Source organism: Gorilla gorilla, chromosome 4, assembly GCF_029281585.2.
Source record: "Gorilla gorilla gorilla isolate KB3781 chromosome 4, NHGRI_mGorGor1-v2.1_pri, whole genome shotgun sequence".
Classification (NCBI taxonomy): Eukaryota; Metazoa; Chordata; class Mammalia; order Primates; family Hominidae; genus Gorilla; species Gorilla gorilla.
Genome location: NC_073228.2, coordinates 133,201,063 through 133,218,636, shown reverse-complemented (window position 1 = coordinate 133,218,636; position 17,574 = coordinate 133,201,063). Strand labels below are relative to the sequence as shown.

Sequence of the window (17,574 nt, the reverse complement as noted above, 5' to 3'; positions counted from 1 at the left end):
TCTGATGCATTCTTCAGTATACAAACTGTTTTTTGCAGCTCCAGAATTTCACTTTTTATTTATTTCAATCTCTTTGCTTAATTCATGTGATAGAATTTTGAATTTATTCTCTGTGTTATCTTGAATTCCTTTGAGTCTCTTCAGAACAGCTATTTTGGCTTTTCTATCAGAAAGAGCATATATCTGTTTCTCCAGTATTGGTCCTTGGGCCTTATTTAGTTCATTTGGTGAGGTAATGTTTTCTTGGATTGTCTTGATACTTGCAGATGTTTGTGTCTGGGCATTGAAGAGTTAGGTATTTATTGTAGTCTTCATAGTCTGGGTCTGTTTGTACCCATTCTTCATGGGAAGACTTTCCAGATACTCAGAAGAAATTGAGTGTTGTGATCTAAGCCTGAACTGCTTTAGGTCTTGGACAATATCTGGGAGAATTCTCTGGATTATTGGGCAGAGACTCTTGTTCTCTTCCCTTACTTTCTCCCAAACAGATTCTGTCTCTCTGTTCTGAGCCACATGGAGTCAGAGGTAGAGTCACACAAAGCTTCCCTAAGGCCACCATCACTAGGACTGTGCTGAGTCAGACCTGAAGCCAATACAACACTTGATCTCACCCAGTGCCTGTAGTAACTGCTCCTTGACTACTGCCTATGTTTGTTCAAGGCCCTAGGGCTGTACTATCAGCAAGTGGCAAAGCTAGCCCAGCCTGTTTCTTTCTCTTTGGGGGAGCAAGTTTCCCCAGACCCCAGGTAGGACCAGAGGTGCTATCAGGGAGCCAGGGACTAGATTCAAAAACCTTAGAAGTCTTACTGGTATTCTGTTGTACTGCAGCTGAACTGGCACTCAAACCACAAGATGCAGTCTCTCCCACTGTTCCCTCCCCTTTCCAAATGTAGAGGAGCCTTGCTCCATGGCCACCACCAGCAAAGGCCCATGGGAAATACTGCCAGACTACCAGCGGTGTTTCCTTAAGGCCTAAGAACTCTTCACTCAGCTTGTGGTGAATGCTGCCTGGCCTGGGACTCACCCTTCAGGGCAGCGGACTCCCTTCTGGCCCAGGGCAGGTTCAGAAATGTCACCCAAGAGGCAAGGCCTGGAATCAGGGACCCCAAGAGTTTGCTTGGTGCTCTACCCCTCTGTGACTGAGCCGGTACCTATGGTGCAAGATAAAATCCCTTTTACCTTTTCCTGTGCTTTTCTCAAGCAGAAGGACTGTCTCTCACCATAGACATCAAAGCTGGGAATGTGCTGAATTTCACCTGAAGTCAGCAAGTCTGTCTCACCCAAGGCCCTCAAGATAGTACTTGCTTATTGCTGCTGGTTCTTCAAGGCCCAAATGCTCTTCAGTTAGCAGGTGATAAATCCTGTCAGAACTGCCTCCTTCCCTTCAAGAAAGTAAGTTCCCTTCTGGCCCAGGGTGTGTCTAGAAATGTCTTCCAGGGACTAAAGCCCAGAAAGGAGGCCTCACCACTCTGATACCCTATCCTGCTGGTATCCAAGATGCAAGACCAAGTCCTCCCCACTCTTCCCTCTCCTCACCTCAAGCAGAAGGAAGGGGTCTGTTTTAGAGCCATGAGGTGTGTAGCCTTGGATTATGGGAGGGGTGATGCCAGCACACCCTTAGCCACCCCACCTTGTTTCTCAGTAGGTTGCATGCCCCCTTCACATGGTGCGCTGGCCCTAAGTTCGGTTCAGCACTAGGACTTGCCTTGCAGTTGCTATCCTTGTGGTCTACCTTGCCTTTCAAGTTTACTTAGGGCTCCAGAGTACTTTCACCTGCTATGATGAGGCTTTTGTGGGAAGTTAAGTTCTGACCACTAAGATCCCTGATTTCCCTCTGGCTAGGGGTTGTTTGAATGCTCCCTCAGTGGCAAGGCACCCCCTGAGTTTGGTCTGGGTTTTCTTTCTGCTTTAACAGGGCAGTCCTGGATTCAGTGCCTCACATTTGTGGTGCTCTCCCTCTCCCCATTGCAAGGAAACACAGCATGTGCACCATGCTGTCCCTGCCAGGGGATGGGAGACGGATGGTGTCAGTGATTTAAGGTTTCTTTCCTACCTAAGTGTCTCTTTCAGGAATATAAAGTTAAAACCAGGTACTGTGAATACTAACCTGATTTTTGTGGTTCTTATGAAGGTGCTTTTTTTGTGTAGACAGTTGTTAAATTGGTGTCTTTGTGTGAGAGACAATTGGTGGAGCCTTCTTTCTCTGCCCCAACTCCCTATAGGGTATTTAGTAGCATTCCTGGTCCATACTAATTAGATGAAAGTAGCAACTGCTTTCACCCTCATTTGTTGCAATTAAAAATATCTCCAAACATTGCCAAATGTCTTCCCAGAGGAAAAATCAAACACTGGCTTAGAATGACTATTGTAGATATATTTTATAGGCAAAGCCAAAAAAAAAAAAAAAAAGGACTGGAAAGAGATGTGTCCAGTATGATGCATTAATTGGAAGACAGTTAAACTTTTGTCACTATCAGACAAAGCAAATAATCCAGGGTGTGTTGGTGAGCATTGTTCAATGAGGTAACCCAGGAAACAGCTTTTGGGGGTGGAAGCATTGCCATACCAAATATATCTGATTTATTAGGTAGCTCACAAGAACTGAAACAAATTTTTAACTTGTAGAAAGGCCAAAGAACATATGAAGATTAAACAACATCAATTTTAAGAACACAAAGCTCAAATTGCATGTTTCACTTTCATTCCTCTCTCAATGGAGAAAACCTAGCCATATGGCTACATGAAGTGACAAGAGTTTTGCAATTTACTCTCAAGCTGGAAATACATGTAGGCAGACAAAATGTGGGTAAAGAAAAGTCTATAGCTAAATAAAAGTTTTGATAATAAGGGATAATTTGCTGTCTCTTCCAACAATGTCTTAAAATTTTTGTCTGATCAACTAAAAGAATCCTGTTGTTTCCTTCCTAGGAAAAACTACTGGTAGAATATGTTTATCAAAGGTAGTAATGGTGCAGGGAAAGGCCAGGAGTTCAGTTTTTGAACATATTAAGTAAGTTTAAGATGCTTGTTTGACATCTAAATGGGGAGTGTTTTGAAAGAATGACCCAAATAATTTAGGATAGAGTTTTAAATTTCAGAACATGAGCTTGTGAAATGGATAAGCTCACCAAAGGGCTGTGTGTTTGTGACTAAAGGATTCTAATAAGTCTTAGGATCCTCTGATGCTTCTAATTGAGGAAGATGAGAAAGAATTAACACATGAAACTGAGAAGTAGCAGTAAGTAGAATGGAAATTATTGTAGTGTCCCAGAAGCTTAGTGAAAAGTGCTTTAAGGAAAATAAAATGATCAATTATGTTAAACCCTGCTAAGTCAGTATGAAGAACTAACCATCATGATCGTAGAGCAATTTTGGTGGCATGGTGATTTTGAAAAGGAAGTAAGAGAAAATATGAGAAGAGAACTGGAAACAACTGTCATGGTTACTTATCCAAGGAGTTATACTGCAATCAGAGCAGAGAAATGGAACAGATGTCTCAGGGTGGGGGTGGGGGCAGTAAAGAGGTTTTATAATCCAATAAATGCTATAAAATGTTTGAATATTCATATGAAATATCCAAAAAAGGGAAAATTTATAACTTTTGCTATTTTTCCCAGTACCTCAAAACTGAACTAGCTTGAGTTCTGTTATAAACACCATTTTATTCATTCTTTTTATTTAAAAAGTTATACATTATAAAAATTTGTATTTTCATTTAGAAAATGAAATACATAAAACTTTTCTATTTTGAATTCTATGTAATATTATTTGAAATAGTAAGATTGACATTCCATCAATATATGCTAGCATGCCCATCAACCACTAAACATTTTCCCCTAATCTGATAATCTTTGGATCTAGCTCTATGCTGCTCACAACAGACAAAATCATAAAAACACAGAAAGGATGAATGTTAAAGAATAGAAAAAGAGATAACAAACTATGCAGTCATAAAAAAGGATGCATTCATGTCCTTTGCAGGGACATGGATGAAGCTGGAAACCATCATTCTCGGCAAACTATCACAAGGACAGAAAACCAAACACTGCATGGGAGTTGAACAGTGAGAGCATGTGGACACAGGGCAGGGAACATCACACACCAGGGCCCGTTGGTGGGTAGGGGACTGGGGGAGGGGTAGCATTAGGAGAAATACCTAATGTAAGTGATGAGTTGTAGCATTAGGAGAAATACCTAATGTAAGTAAGTGATGAGTTGATGGGTGCAGAAAACCAACATGGCACATGTATACATATGTAACAAACTTGCACGTTGTGCACATGTACCCTAGAACTTAAAAGTATAATGAAAAAAAGATAACAAGCAAATATTAACAAAATAAAGACTGGCATAACTATATTAATATAAAAACTAAGACAAAATCCATATTGACAGATTTAAAAAGGTTAAGAAATAATGAAAACAATTCAAAATGTTAGCCTCAAAAATAAATAGCAAAAATTGACTAAAATGCGAGGAAACAGACAAATGCATCATAAAAATTTTAATAAAATACCTCAGTGATCCATAGAATATGTGTACACACACAAATAAACTTCATCTAATGGCTATAAATGGAACACTACACCTAATAAATGAGAACATATTTTGTAAAGCACAAATGGAACATTTGTTAAGTATTGACCACATACTATACCTGCAAATTTTAAGTGTTAAAATCTGACCACAATTAAGTTAGATATCAATATTAAAAAATTGTTAAAATATTCCATTTTTTGAGAAACTTAAAAATATAGTTCTAAATAATATGTGGGTCAAAGAAGATAAACCAGTGACCTTTTTTGATTAAATGATGTCTATTAGTATGCTGTTTATTTAGTCTTTTTTAAACTTTTTGTTTTTGTTTTTGGAGACAGAATCTTACTCTGTCGGTCACCCAGGCTGGAGTGCACTGGCACAATCTTGGCTCACTACAACCTCCACATCCAGGCTCAAGTGATCCTCCTGCCTCAGCCACCTGAGTAGCTGGGATTACAGGCACACGCCACCGCACCCAGATAATTTTTGTATTTCTAGTAGATACAGGGTTTCATCATGTTGGCCAGGCTGATCTCTAACTCCTGACCTCAAGCGATCAGAACAGTTTTGAAAAATAAGAACAAATTGAGGCCAAGTACAGTGGCTAATGCCTGTAATCCCAGCACTTCGGGATGCTGAGGTGGGCAGATCACTTGAGGTCAGGAGTTCGAGACCAGCCTGATGGTGCGGTGGCTCACACTTGGCCATTTTTTAACATCATCTTAGAAAAGACTAATATATGTAACAAATCTGTGGCATGAATAAGAAAAAAATCAACATTAGACATAAAAAATATACTAAAGATATTTTTAAAGTAAAATAAAATAAACATAAGTAATTAGTGTTAAAAGCAAATGCTTTAGCAATAAATTTGAAAGCTTGTTACATTTTAGAATAATGCAATTTATTTCAACAACAGGCTCAAAAAGATATAGCAAAAAAGAATATCCTGTATCTATTTAGGAAATCAATAAAAAATCCATAGGAGTGAGTTTCTCTCTCCTCCAAATGAAAATCTGGACCCATATAATTTTAGTGGTGAGTTCTTATATCCATTCAAAAAATTAATCCCAAAACAATATAAGTAAGTTCTTCTATAGAGCAGGCAATTAAGGAACAGAAAATCAATGAGGCTACTACTACTATAACTTTGATACCCAGAACAAATGAGGTAATAAGGGAGTATAAAATTATTATCCCATCTAGTTTTGAAAACACAGATGGAAATAGCTCACATAAAATATTAACACACTGAATTTTGCATAATATTAAAAAAATCATCTTGGCCAAATTGATATTTTTTTCCAGGAAATGTAGAGAAAACATTAAATACAAAGGTATCTAACATTAGAAAAATTGATGAATGCAATTCCTGGTTAAGTGACATAATTCCTAGTTGCTTTAATAAACCTTCTAGATTTTAAAATTATAGAAATGACAGACCATAGGTAAAAAGAAAGCAGTAACTACTGTGTTGGTATCATGAGTTACATTGATACAATTTATGATTTTGTAATATCCTCATGTTACAAAATACAACTGTATTTTGTAGAGAAGTTTTTAACTATGCTTACATATGAAATGGATTGTGAATTTATCTCTTGTAATTCATTGAATTTAAGTTTCAAATATACAACAGTATCACAACAGTATTTTGATATCCTGTATCCAGAAACACCTTTTTTAAAGCATTATCTGTGCATGCGACATTTGCTAAAACTCATCTGCAGAACCATGTTTGGCTGATGCTATCTTGGAAATGCTTTCCATTACCAAGCCAAGGTTTTCAAGAGGATTTGGTCTATCTGAGTTTTCTTGTGCCAATTTTTGCATTTCATATATTCCCCCCAAAAATGTTTCTTTTCCACCGATCATTTCAATTATTACTATAAGACTGTTAATACTATCTTTAAAATAACTTACAACTTCTGCTACTTTATAGCAATTCATTTTATATTCTTTTATTTTTCTGTTTATTTCTCAATCTCACAATTGTCTTTTATTAATGTTTTCAAAAGTACCAAATTTATGTTGTAAAATAAGACAAAGTGTCTATTTTTCAAACGCTTTAAATTATTCAGCATTTTTGTTTTTACAAAACAAGATTGGCTTAAATGATAAGACACATAAGTCTCTAGCATACACTTTACAAAGTAAAGTGACATAAATACCATAAAAACAGACTACAAAATGAAAACTATTATGAGGATGCTATTATTTATTCTCCAAAAAATAGGAATCATGAAACTTCATGCACTTAACATTATAGATTTGAAATAATATATACAGCTAAAACTGACAGGGACTACTAGAAAAATAATAATTATATTACAAAAATATATAAATCTAAGAAATAAACAGATCAAATAGACCTCAACTGAGCAAGAATAAAGAAGATTTAAATAACATTCTTAAGATTTATCTGACAGGCCTGTACCCAATAGAGAATATATTCTTATTTAAATGTATGTTGGACATTAATAAAAATTGACTACAATGTAAATATAAAATTCCAAAACCTTGATACATATAAGTGACATTTATGTAACAAAATCAAATAACATTTGTAATCCACAAAAAGATAGGAGCTCTCATGTAAATGTAGGTCAGGGTATTGTTAGCTGATCTAGATTAGCCTTTTTGAGGGTAACTAAAATTACTTGGTTTTGCTCCACATATTTCATTCACCAGGGAGCTAACTCAGGCATGTTCTCATTATAATAGCAGAATGTGACAGAGTCAGAAGAAAACATGCAATGCCACTTGAGGCTAGGCTGGGAACTGATACACTGTTCATTTCTATCTTATTTTATTGGCCAAACCAAGCTAAAGGTCAAACCAAGATTTAAGGGATAGGGAACTAGACTGCACACCTCTTTATTGAGAGGAGTTAGGAAGTCATATGGCAAAGGATGCATACAGGGAAGGGTAAAGAATTGAGATGATTAATACAATCATTCTTCCATATGAAGACTAGGAAAGACAGGCAATGTGGGTCTTAGCAACTAGTAGGTCCATGCAATGCTTGTAGAAATAATATGAGAAAGATTATCTATATGTAACTTCCCCAAAACAAATATTACACAATAGGATGGAAGATTATGGGGAAACACTTTCTTCTCTGGACAAATAACACAAAGATTTTTGTAAAGCTAAACAAATGAAAAATCCAGAATTTGTCACAAATTACAGAATACTATCTTGATAAAGCATTAACACATAGGTATTAACATGATTTCTGGTTACTCTACTAATATTTCTCTTTTCCTTTATGCTTTCCACTTACTTTTCTCTCAAAGAACATTGAAGGAACTTTAAACATACCATGATATTTTAGTTTTTTCAGGAAAAAAGTTATTCAAACTGCTTCAGAGTATTCCATGAACAGTAACAGGTTTTCATTGTTGACATATCTATGACTTTATTAATAATAATGTTGTCCCTTCTAGGGGAAATATCTACCTTTAGCTGGGTTTCTTCATCATTTAATTAAAATCTCTGCAGCAAAAGCTTTGTGCATGGTATGGTTAGAATAGGGGAAGTACTGAATGTGCTCACTGAGTACTGTGAATCAATAAAGAATTTTAATAATGGGTGATGAATATAATAGTATCATATAATGGTTTCACTATATTTCATGACACTTCCACCTATGTATTCTTGATTATTCTTCATTTATGCCATGCCTCAATTCAAAAAGGATTTGAAGTCTTGAATAATCTCTATTTATTAAAGTATTTGACAACATTAAGAGCCCATTGTTTTATGATTAACTACTAATATTTAACACTAGAAAGAAAGGAAAAAAGAATTGTCATTCATCCCTGTGCTATATCATAATATAAATAAAAGAATGCAAAGTGAGGTTGTGAAAAAAGTCCTAACATAATATGAAAGAGTGTTTTTGAGTAAAATTGGGACTCTCTATACAGGAGAATTGTTAATTTCATGCCCTCTGAAATATCAAAATAAATGAATTATACTCTAGTTACATGTAAAAAATACTTTGCTTTTAGAAAAAAATTTTTAACACCCTGCATAAAAGATTAATAGATATAGCCAAATGCATCTGGCAATGTGAGTATAGTACCTGTTCCAAATGCCAGCTGGATTTGTAATTACATCTTTGGAGAGTTTGAAGACCTGAATGGCTGCACTGGATATAGTATATATGATTTCCTGACAGCTAGTGCTACTTATCAAACATTAACTCTCCTTTAAGTAGAGATACTATTTTATATATACTATACTTAACATATATATGAAAGAAGATAAATATCCTTCTATTAAATTAATTCTCATCATATAAATATAATTAAGGGGGTCTTCAAGACGTCTGACTAGAGGCATCCAGTACTTGCCTCTTCCACAAAGAGCAATCAAAATAGCAAGTCAATAATCACACTTAAAATAGCCTGAGAGAAAACACTGGAATTCAACAAAGAAATGACAGAAAACACCTGAGGCATGAATGGAAAGGGAAGCAGTGCAACCAACTTGGCCAGGATTGGCTGGCAGCCAGCAAGGCTCCCCAGTGTGGGGGAAGCAGAGATACCAGCAGTCTACATTCCCACCATGGATTTTTGTGATCCTAGCCACAGAAGAGGCCCTATACCCAAATACAGGCCCTGAGATAAGTAGTATAGCAAGCTTCCTCTAGTCTATACAATGGTGTTGCTTCAAATAGGGAATTCACACTGAATCCCACACACCTCCTGAGACCCAAACAGCTGCAGTATGTTGCCATTTTGAGAGCCCAGAAATCATTCAGCTCTGGGGCCCAATGGTCCCTGCATCTGCACATCCCTGGAAACCTCCACTAACATCCTTCCATGTCCATCCAGAAGGCTGTAGTGGCATGATGACAGCTGGACCCAGCAGTGTAGCAGGATTCCCCAGGGCCATAACCCTCACTGTGTCCTATACCCTAGGGAATGATCTGTGCAGTGCCTCAGGGAGGCTGTCCTCAGGACAAAGGGAGCCAAAGTGCATACTCCCCAGAGCCTGAAAGCTGCCTGCCTGGGTCCACTGCCAATAAAAGCAACACCCATGTCCCCAGCAGCAGGGCTACAGAACATTTGTGTGTGTCGCAAAGACAGTCCCTCCCTGCCCACTGCTGCTGCCACCTGAGTATGCTGCCCAGGGTCTTAGGGATTGCCCCACCAACCACAGCCTGTAGCCATGTACACCAGTAGGGAGTCTAAGAACAGGCTTACCTGGCCTGGCACCACCCTCCAGTGCCTAAGCATGACACTCTGGGACTTGGGCTTTACCCTGTCCTGTATGTCATTCTGGGCATGCATGCACACCAACAGGAGGCCTAACAACAGGCCAAGAACACCTGCCACTGGTGGCAAAGCACACCATCTGGGATACTGAGGATTTCCCTGCCACATCCAGGGCTGGCTAACCTAGCCTCCTACTGTTGCTGCCACCACTGGCACCCAGATAGCCTGCCTCATATTTTGCAGCCATCATCACCACCAGTAGATGCTGATTAGGAACCTGAGGATTTTCTTGCCACTTCTACTGCCATATCCCATGCCGTGCATGTTGCCCGGGAATCCAAAAACCAAGCCCTTGCCTGGCCCACTACTGCCACTGTTGGCATCTGAGAAAGCCACCTGGAGGCCTAAGAATTGGCTCAACTCAAGCTGCTAACAATAGTGCCCACCTGGGGGCCCAAAGACAAACAGGCTTGGCCTGCCGCTGCCACTATGGGGCCAGAGGACTAGTCCACCTCATGTCTCCATCCCCACCTCAGGCTTGGAAAAGCCTCAAATCTGCCAAGAACCCTATGCCCAGTAATATGGTTTGGCTGTGTTCCCACCCAAATCTCATCTTGAATTCCCATGTGTCATGGGAGGGAGCCAGTGGGAGGTAATTGAATCATGGAGATCATGGGGGCAGGTCTTTCTCATGCTGTTCTCGTGATAGTGAATAAGTATCATGAGATCTGATGGTTTTATAAAGAGGAGTTCCTCCCTACAAGCTCACTCTCTTTGCCTGCCTCCATCCATGTAAGGCCTGACTTGTTCTTCCATGCCTTCTACCATGATTGTTGGGCCTCCCCAGCCACGTGGAACTGTAAGTCCATTAAATCTCACTTTCTTCCCAGTCTTGGGTACATCTTTATCAGCAGCATGTAAACAGACTAATATAGTAAATTGGTACCAGTAGAGTGGGATGCTGCTGAAGAGATACCCAAAAATGTGGAAGTGACATTGGAACTGGGTAACAGGCAGAGGTTGGAACAATTTGGAGGGCTCAGAATAAGACAGGAAAATGTGGGAAAGTTTGGAACTTCCTAGAAACTTGTTAAATGGCTTTGAGCAAAATGCTGATAATAAGGACAATGAAATCCAGGCTGAGGTGGTCTCAGATGGAGATGAGGAACTTGTTGGGAACTGAAGTAAAGGTGACTATTGTTATGTTTTAGCAAAGAGACTGGCAGTATTTTGCCCTGCCCTAAAGATTTGTGCAACTTTGAACTGGAGAGAGATGATTTAGGGTATCTGGAAGAAGAAATTTCTAAGCAGCAAAGAATTCAAAAGGTGACTTGAGTGCTGTTAAAGCCATTCAGTTTTATAAGAGAAGCAGAATGTTAAAGTTCAGAAAATTTGCTGCCTGACAATGTGATAGAAAAGAAAATCCCATTTTCTGAGGAGAAATTCAAGCTGGCTGCAGAAATTTGTATAAGTAATGAGGAGCCAAATGTTAATCACCAAGACAATGGGGAAAATGTCTCCAGGGCATGTCAGAGGTCTTCACAGCAGGCACCCCCAACATCACAGGCCGGAGGCTTAGGAGAAAAAATTGTTTCATGGGCCAGGCTCAGGGTCTCTGTGCTGTGTGCAGTCTAGGGACTTGGTGCCCTGTGTCCCAGCAGCTCCAGCCATGGCTGAAAGGGGCAAATGTAGAGATTGGGCCATGGCTTCAGAGGGTGCAAGCTCCAAGCCATGGCAGCTTCCATGTGGTGTTGAGCCTGCAAGTGCACAGAACTCAAGAATTGTGGTTTGAGAACCTCTGCCTAGATTTCAGAGAATGTATGGAAATGCCTGGATGTCCAGGCAGAAGTTTGCTGCCGGGGTGGGGCCTTCATGGAGAACCTCTGCTAGGGCAGTGTGGAATGGAAATGTGAGATTGAAGCCCCCACACACAGTCCCTACTGGGGCACTGCCTAGTGTAGCTGTGAAAAGAGGGGTACCGTACTCCAGACCAGAATGGTAGATCCACTGACAGCTTGCACCATGCACCTGGAAAAGCCACAGACACTCAACTCCAGCCCATGAAAGCAGCCAGGAGTGAGGCTGTACCCTACAAAGCCACAGGGGCAGAGCTGCCCAAGACCGTGGGAACCCATCTCTTGCATTGGTGTGATCTGAATGTGAGACCTGGAGTCAAAGGATATCATTTTGGAGCTTTCAGATTTGACTGCCCCACTGGATTTTGGACATGTATGGGGCCTGTAGCCCTCTTGTTTTGGCCAATTTCTCCCATTTGGAATGGCTGTATTTACCCAATGCCTGTACCTCCATTGTTTCTAGGAAGTAACTAACTTCCTTTTGATTTTATAGGCTCATAGGTGGAAGCACCTTGCCTTTTCTCAGATGAGACTTTGGACTGTGGACTTTTGAGTTGATGCTGAAATGAGTTAAGACTTTGAGGGACTGTTGGGGAGGCATTATTGGTTTTGAAATATGAGGACATGGGATTTGGGAGAAGCCGGAGCAGAATAATATGGTTTGGCTCTGCCCCCATCCAAATCTCATCTTGAATTCCCATGTGTTGTGAGAGGGACTCAGTGAGGTAACTGAATCACGGAGATCATGGGGCAGATCTTTCTTGTGCTGTTCTCATGATAGTGAATAAGTCTCACAAGATCTGATGGATTTATAAAGAGGAGTTCTCCTGCACAAAGCTCTCTCTCTTTGCCTGCCTCTATCCATGTAAGATGTGACCTGCCCCTCCTTGTTTTCCACCATGATTGTGAGGCCTCGCAGCCATGTGGAACTGTAAGTCCATTAAGCCTCATTTTCTTGCCAGTCTCAGGTACGTCTTTATCAGCAGCAAAAGCATTCCCAAGAGGGACATTTATAGCAATAGAACCTACATCAACAAAGTAGAAAGATTTCAAATAAATGATCTTAAGGATGCATCTCAGGGAACTCAAAAAGCAAGAACAAACCTAACCCAAAATTAGTAGGTAGAAAGAAATAGCAAAGATTCCTGTCTACCAAAGTGAACCAGAAAGAAATAAAAAATCTGAAAAGACCAATAATGATTAATGAAATTGAATCATGATAAAAAGTCTCCCAAGAAAGAAAAGCCTAGATTCTGATGCCTTCACTGCTGAATTCCATCAAACTTAAGAAGAACTACTACTAATTATTCTGAAACTATTCCCAAAAAACTGAAGAAGAGAAAATTCTCCCTAACTCATTTTATGAGTTCAGAATTACCCTGATTCTAAAACAAGACAAGGACACAACAAAAGCAACCTACAGGTCGATATCCCTGATGAACATAGATGAAAAAATTTCTTATCAAAATACTATTATACTGAATCCAACAGCACATAAAAAGGATAATACTTTCTTATCAAGTGGGATTCATCCCAGGGATAAAATGATAGATCAATATCTGCAAATCAGTAAACACAATTCATCACATCAATAGAATGAAGAAGAAAACCAAATATCTCAATAGATGCAGAAAAGCATTTGATAAAACTCAATGTCTCTTCATGATAAAAACTCTCAACAAACTAGGCATATGTGGATCATACCTCAACATGATAAAGGGCCATATAAAACAGACCCACAATTAACATAGTGAATGAGGAAAAGATCAAAGCTCCTTTTCTCTAAAAACTGGAAAAAAGGTGAAGATGACTATTTTTGCCAGCCCTATTCAACATAGTAGTACTTGAAGTGCTAGCCAGAGAAATCAGGCGAGAAAAAGACATCCAAATTGAAATAAAGGAAGTCAAATTGTCCCTCTTTGCAGATGAGTTGATCTTATATTCAGAAAAACTGGCCAGGTGCGGTGGCTCATGCCTGTAATCCCAGCACTTTGGGAGGTTGAGGTGGGCAGATCATGAGGTCAGGAGATCGAGACCATCCTGGCTAACATGGTGAAAACCCATCTCTAATAAAAATACAAAAAATTAGCCGGGCATGGTGGTGGGCACCTGTAGTCCCAGCTACTCGGGAGACTGAGGCAGGAGAATCATGTAAACCCGGGAGGCAGAGCTTGCAGTGAGCCAGGATTGCGCCACTGTACTCCAGCCTGGGTGACAGAGTGAGACTCTGTATGAAGGAAAGGAAAGGAGAGGAGAGGGGAGGGGAGGGAGAACCTAAGCACTCCTCCAAAAAAACATAAATCTTAGATCTGACTTAAAAATTTAGTAAAGTTGCAGAATACAAAATCAACATACAAAAATCAGTGGTGTTTCTAAACACCAGTAATGAACTAGCTGAAACAAATCAAGAAGGAAATACTATTTACAATAGGTACAAAAAATATGAAATACCTAGGAATAAATTTAACCAAGGATATTAAAGACCTCTGCAAGGAAAACTACAAAAACCCCACCTCTACTAAAAATACAAAAATTAGCCAGGCTTGGTGGTGCACACCTGTAGTCCCAGCTACTTGTGAGGCTGAGGCAGGAGAATCACCTGAACCGGGGACACAAAAGTTGCAGTAAGCCAAGACTATGCCACTGCACCTCAGCTTGGGTGACAGAGTGAGACTGTGTCTCAAAAAAAAAAAAAAAAAAAATTGAAGAAGACACCAAAAATTAGAAAGACGTCCCATGTGCATGGATTGAAAGAATATTGTTAAAATGACCATATTGCCCAAAACAATCTACAGATTCCATATATACCACTTCAAAATACCAATGGCATTCTTCACAGAAATAGTAAAACATAAAGCCAAAATTCACATGGCACCAAAAAAGAGCCCAAATAGCCAAAGAAATTCTGATCAAAAAGAACAAAGCTGGAGTCCACACATTATCTGATATTCAAAATATATTACAAGGATATAGTAACAAAACAGCAAAGTATTGGTATAAAAACAGATATACAGACAATTGTAACAGAATAAAGAACTCAGAAATAAATTGACATAATTACAACTAACTGATTTTTGACAAATGTGCCAAGAACACACATTCAATAAATTACACTCTTTTCAATAAATGGTGATGGGAAACTGGATATTCATATACAGAAGAATGAGACTAGTAACCTATCTCTTACCATATATAAAAATCCACTAAGATTAAAGATCTAAGCTTATGACCTAAAACTATAAACTACTAGATGAAAACATAGTGAAAACCCTCTAGGACATTGGTCAAGGCAAATATTTTATGGCTAAGACCTCAAAAGCACAGGCAACAAAAATAGACAAATGGGACTATATTAAACTAAAAAGCTTCTGCACAGCAAATGAGACAAAATTATGAAGAGACAACCTATTGAATGGGAGAAAATATTTGTAAACTATTCATCTGTCAAGGAACAAATGCCCAGAATAAACAATGAACTAAAAAATAGAAAACTAAAACACACAATCCTATTAAAAAGTAGGCAAAGGACACATAAACAGGTATTTCTGAAAAGGAGGCATACAAATGGCCAATAGGTATATTGAAAATGCTCAGTATTATGAATCATTAGGAAAATGCAAATCAAAACCACAATAAGATATATATAATTTCTATAATTATTTACCATAAGATATTATTTCTATCACATTGCCTTTAACCAAAGATTGAAGACAGGTTCTAGAAAAGAATAAAGGGGAATAGCTCACAGATTACAGAAAAATGTATGAGATAGTTTGATTAGTAGCCCTGTTATATCTCTGTCACCACAGCTACTGAACAAATGTTTCATTTAATCTATAAATCTATAATTGAGGAAGGAAAGCATTTCAGTGGGACAGGTGAAAAAGGACAATCAATTCAAAATTAGGTACAGAAGAATTTCTTTCAAAACCAGTATGATGGATTCTCCTAATGCTAAGAAAAAGATTGTGAGTTGTAGATCTACAGTAAATTAAAAGGTAAAACATGACAATGATTTGCAAAAATATGTCTAAGAAAGTTTTGTTTTAATGAAAATTCAAGTGAAGGGAAGGTTTTATTTTTTTATTTATTTCTTTTTTTTTTTTTTAGATCGAGTCTTGCTCTGTTGCCCAGGCTGGAGTACAGTGGCATGATCTTGGCTCACTGGAACCTCCGCCTCCTGGGTTGAAGCAATTCTCCTGCCTCAGCCTTTCAAGTAGCTGGGACTACAGGCGCACACCACCACGCCTGGCTAATTTTTGTTATTTTAGTAAAGACGGGGTTTCACCATATTGGCCAGGCTAGTCTTGAACTCCTGACCTTGTGGTCCACCTGCCTTGGCCTCCCAAAATGCTGGGATTACAGGCATGAGCCACCACATCTGGACAGTGAAAAGAAGTTTAAGCACCAAAGTGGTCTCCTTGGGGTCAGGTGTCATCTTTCTCCAGTGTATTTGAAAAAGCAAGAGGGTTTGTCTCACAAGAACTCATCAGTTATGCCCATGACAGGTCTCTGCTGACCCTCCTACTCCCTTCTCTGTGGTTGGTTACTTCTTACTTCACCCACAGAGTTCACATGGAATTTCAACCCTGGCTCTCGCTGACCCAGTGTGCGCCAATGCTGACCTCTCCAGAATGGAAATATGAAGATGGTACCATTTCTTTCAACCCTGAACTTCATTCTACATATAGAAACCTCCACTTTACTGAATGTTTGAAAATATCTAGAAAGCATTACAACATAAGACGTATGGAGGAGGAAGAGGGTACCTTTAAAGTTATGCTAACTGTGACTCTCTTGGGAATCTAAGAAAAAAAATTAAAAGTTTGCCTTCCAGAAGAGAACATCTCATGGGAAACTCCCTGTTTTTAGAGTTTATTTTTCTATGTGGAGATCTAATCTACATTCTTTCAGAGGTGGTCGTGTCCTTAATTCTTTGGTACAAATCTCCACCACTCTTCAGGAGGTCCTAGTTCCTTCCCTTCAGAGGGATCAGACCTACTCCTTAAGCCCTGTAGCTCATTCATTCCCCCAAATTGAATTCCTGAGTAGAGAATAGTGGTACGTCAAGGTGCTTCAGCAGGCGAGTATAGTAAGTACTTGGTACTTACTTACTTACTTGGTACTTACTCAGGAAACATCAGTCTAGTGTAGATTTTGAGAGCCAAACTATGGTCTGCTCTAAGTTTCTCCACCTTTGTGAGGTAAAGACATGCTTTCTTGGTCTCCCGGTAACAGCCAGAGTATATACATATGTATACATATGTATATATACCTATAAAACATGTGTGTGTGTGTATATATATATGTTTTAACTGTAGTTATACACACACACAATTCTCATAATATGAATGTAAAAAATAAAATGTTTTGATTTTAATTTCTCTAATGACCAGTGATGATGAGCTTTCTTTCATGTTTGTTGGATGCATAAATGTCTTCTTTTAAGAAGTGTCTGTTCATATCCTTTGCCCATGCTTTGATGGTGTTGTTTTTTTTCTTGTAAATTTGTTTAAGTTCTTTGTAGATTCTGGATATTAGTTCTTTGTCAGATGAATAGATTGCAAAAATATTCTCTCATTCTGTAGGCTGCGTGTTCACTCTGATGATAGTTTCTTTTGCTGTGCAGAAACTCTTTAGTTTAATCAGATCCCATTTGTCAATTTTGGCTTTTGTTGCCATTGCTTTTTGTGTTTTAGTCATGAAGTCTTTATTGTGGCACTGTTCACAATAGCAAAGACTAGGAACCAACTGAAATGCCCATCAATGATAGGCTGGATAAAGAAAATGTGGCACATATACACCATGGAATACTATGCAGCCATAAAAAAGGATGAGTTCATGTCTTCCGCAGGGACATGGATGAAGCTGGAAACCATCATTCTCAGCAAACTAACACAAGAACAGAAAGCCAAACACCGCATGTTCTCACTCATAAGTGGGAGTTGAAC

At 38.8% G+C, this 17,574-nt stretch overlaps 1 long non-coding RNA gene across 1 annotated transcript in view; it reads right to left on the bottom strand.

Annotated features, from left to right (window-relative positions):
* Positions 1-16,813, bottom strand: part of LOC129533932 (uncharacterized) — a 75,533-nt gene extending 58,720 nt beyond the window's left edge. The window contains exon 1 of the long non-coding RNA XR_008680349.2: positions 16,743-16,813. This is a non-coding gene — a long non-coding RNA (uncharacterized lncRNA). The remainder of the gene's footprint in view (positions 1-16,742) is intronic.
* Between the last annotated feature and the right edge of the window lie 761 nt (positions 16,814-17,574).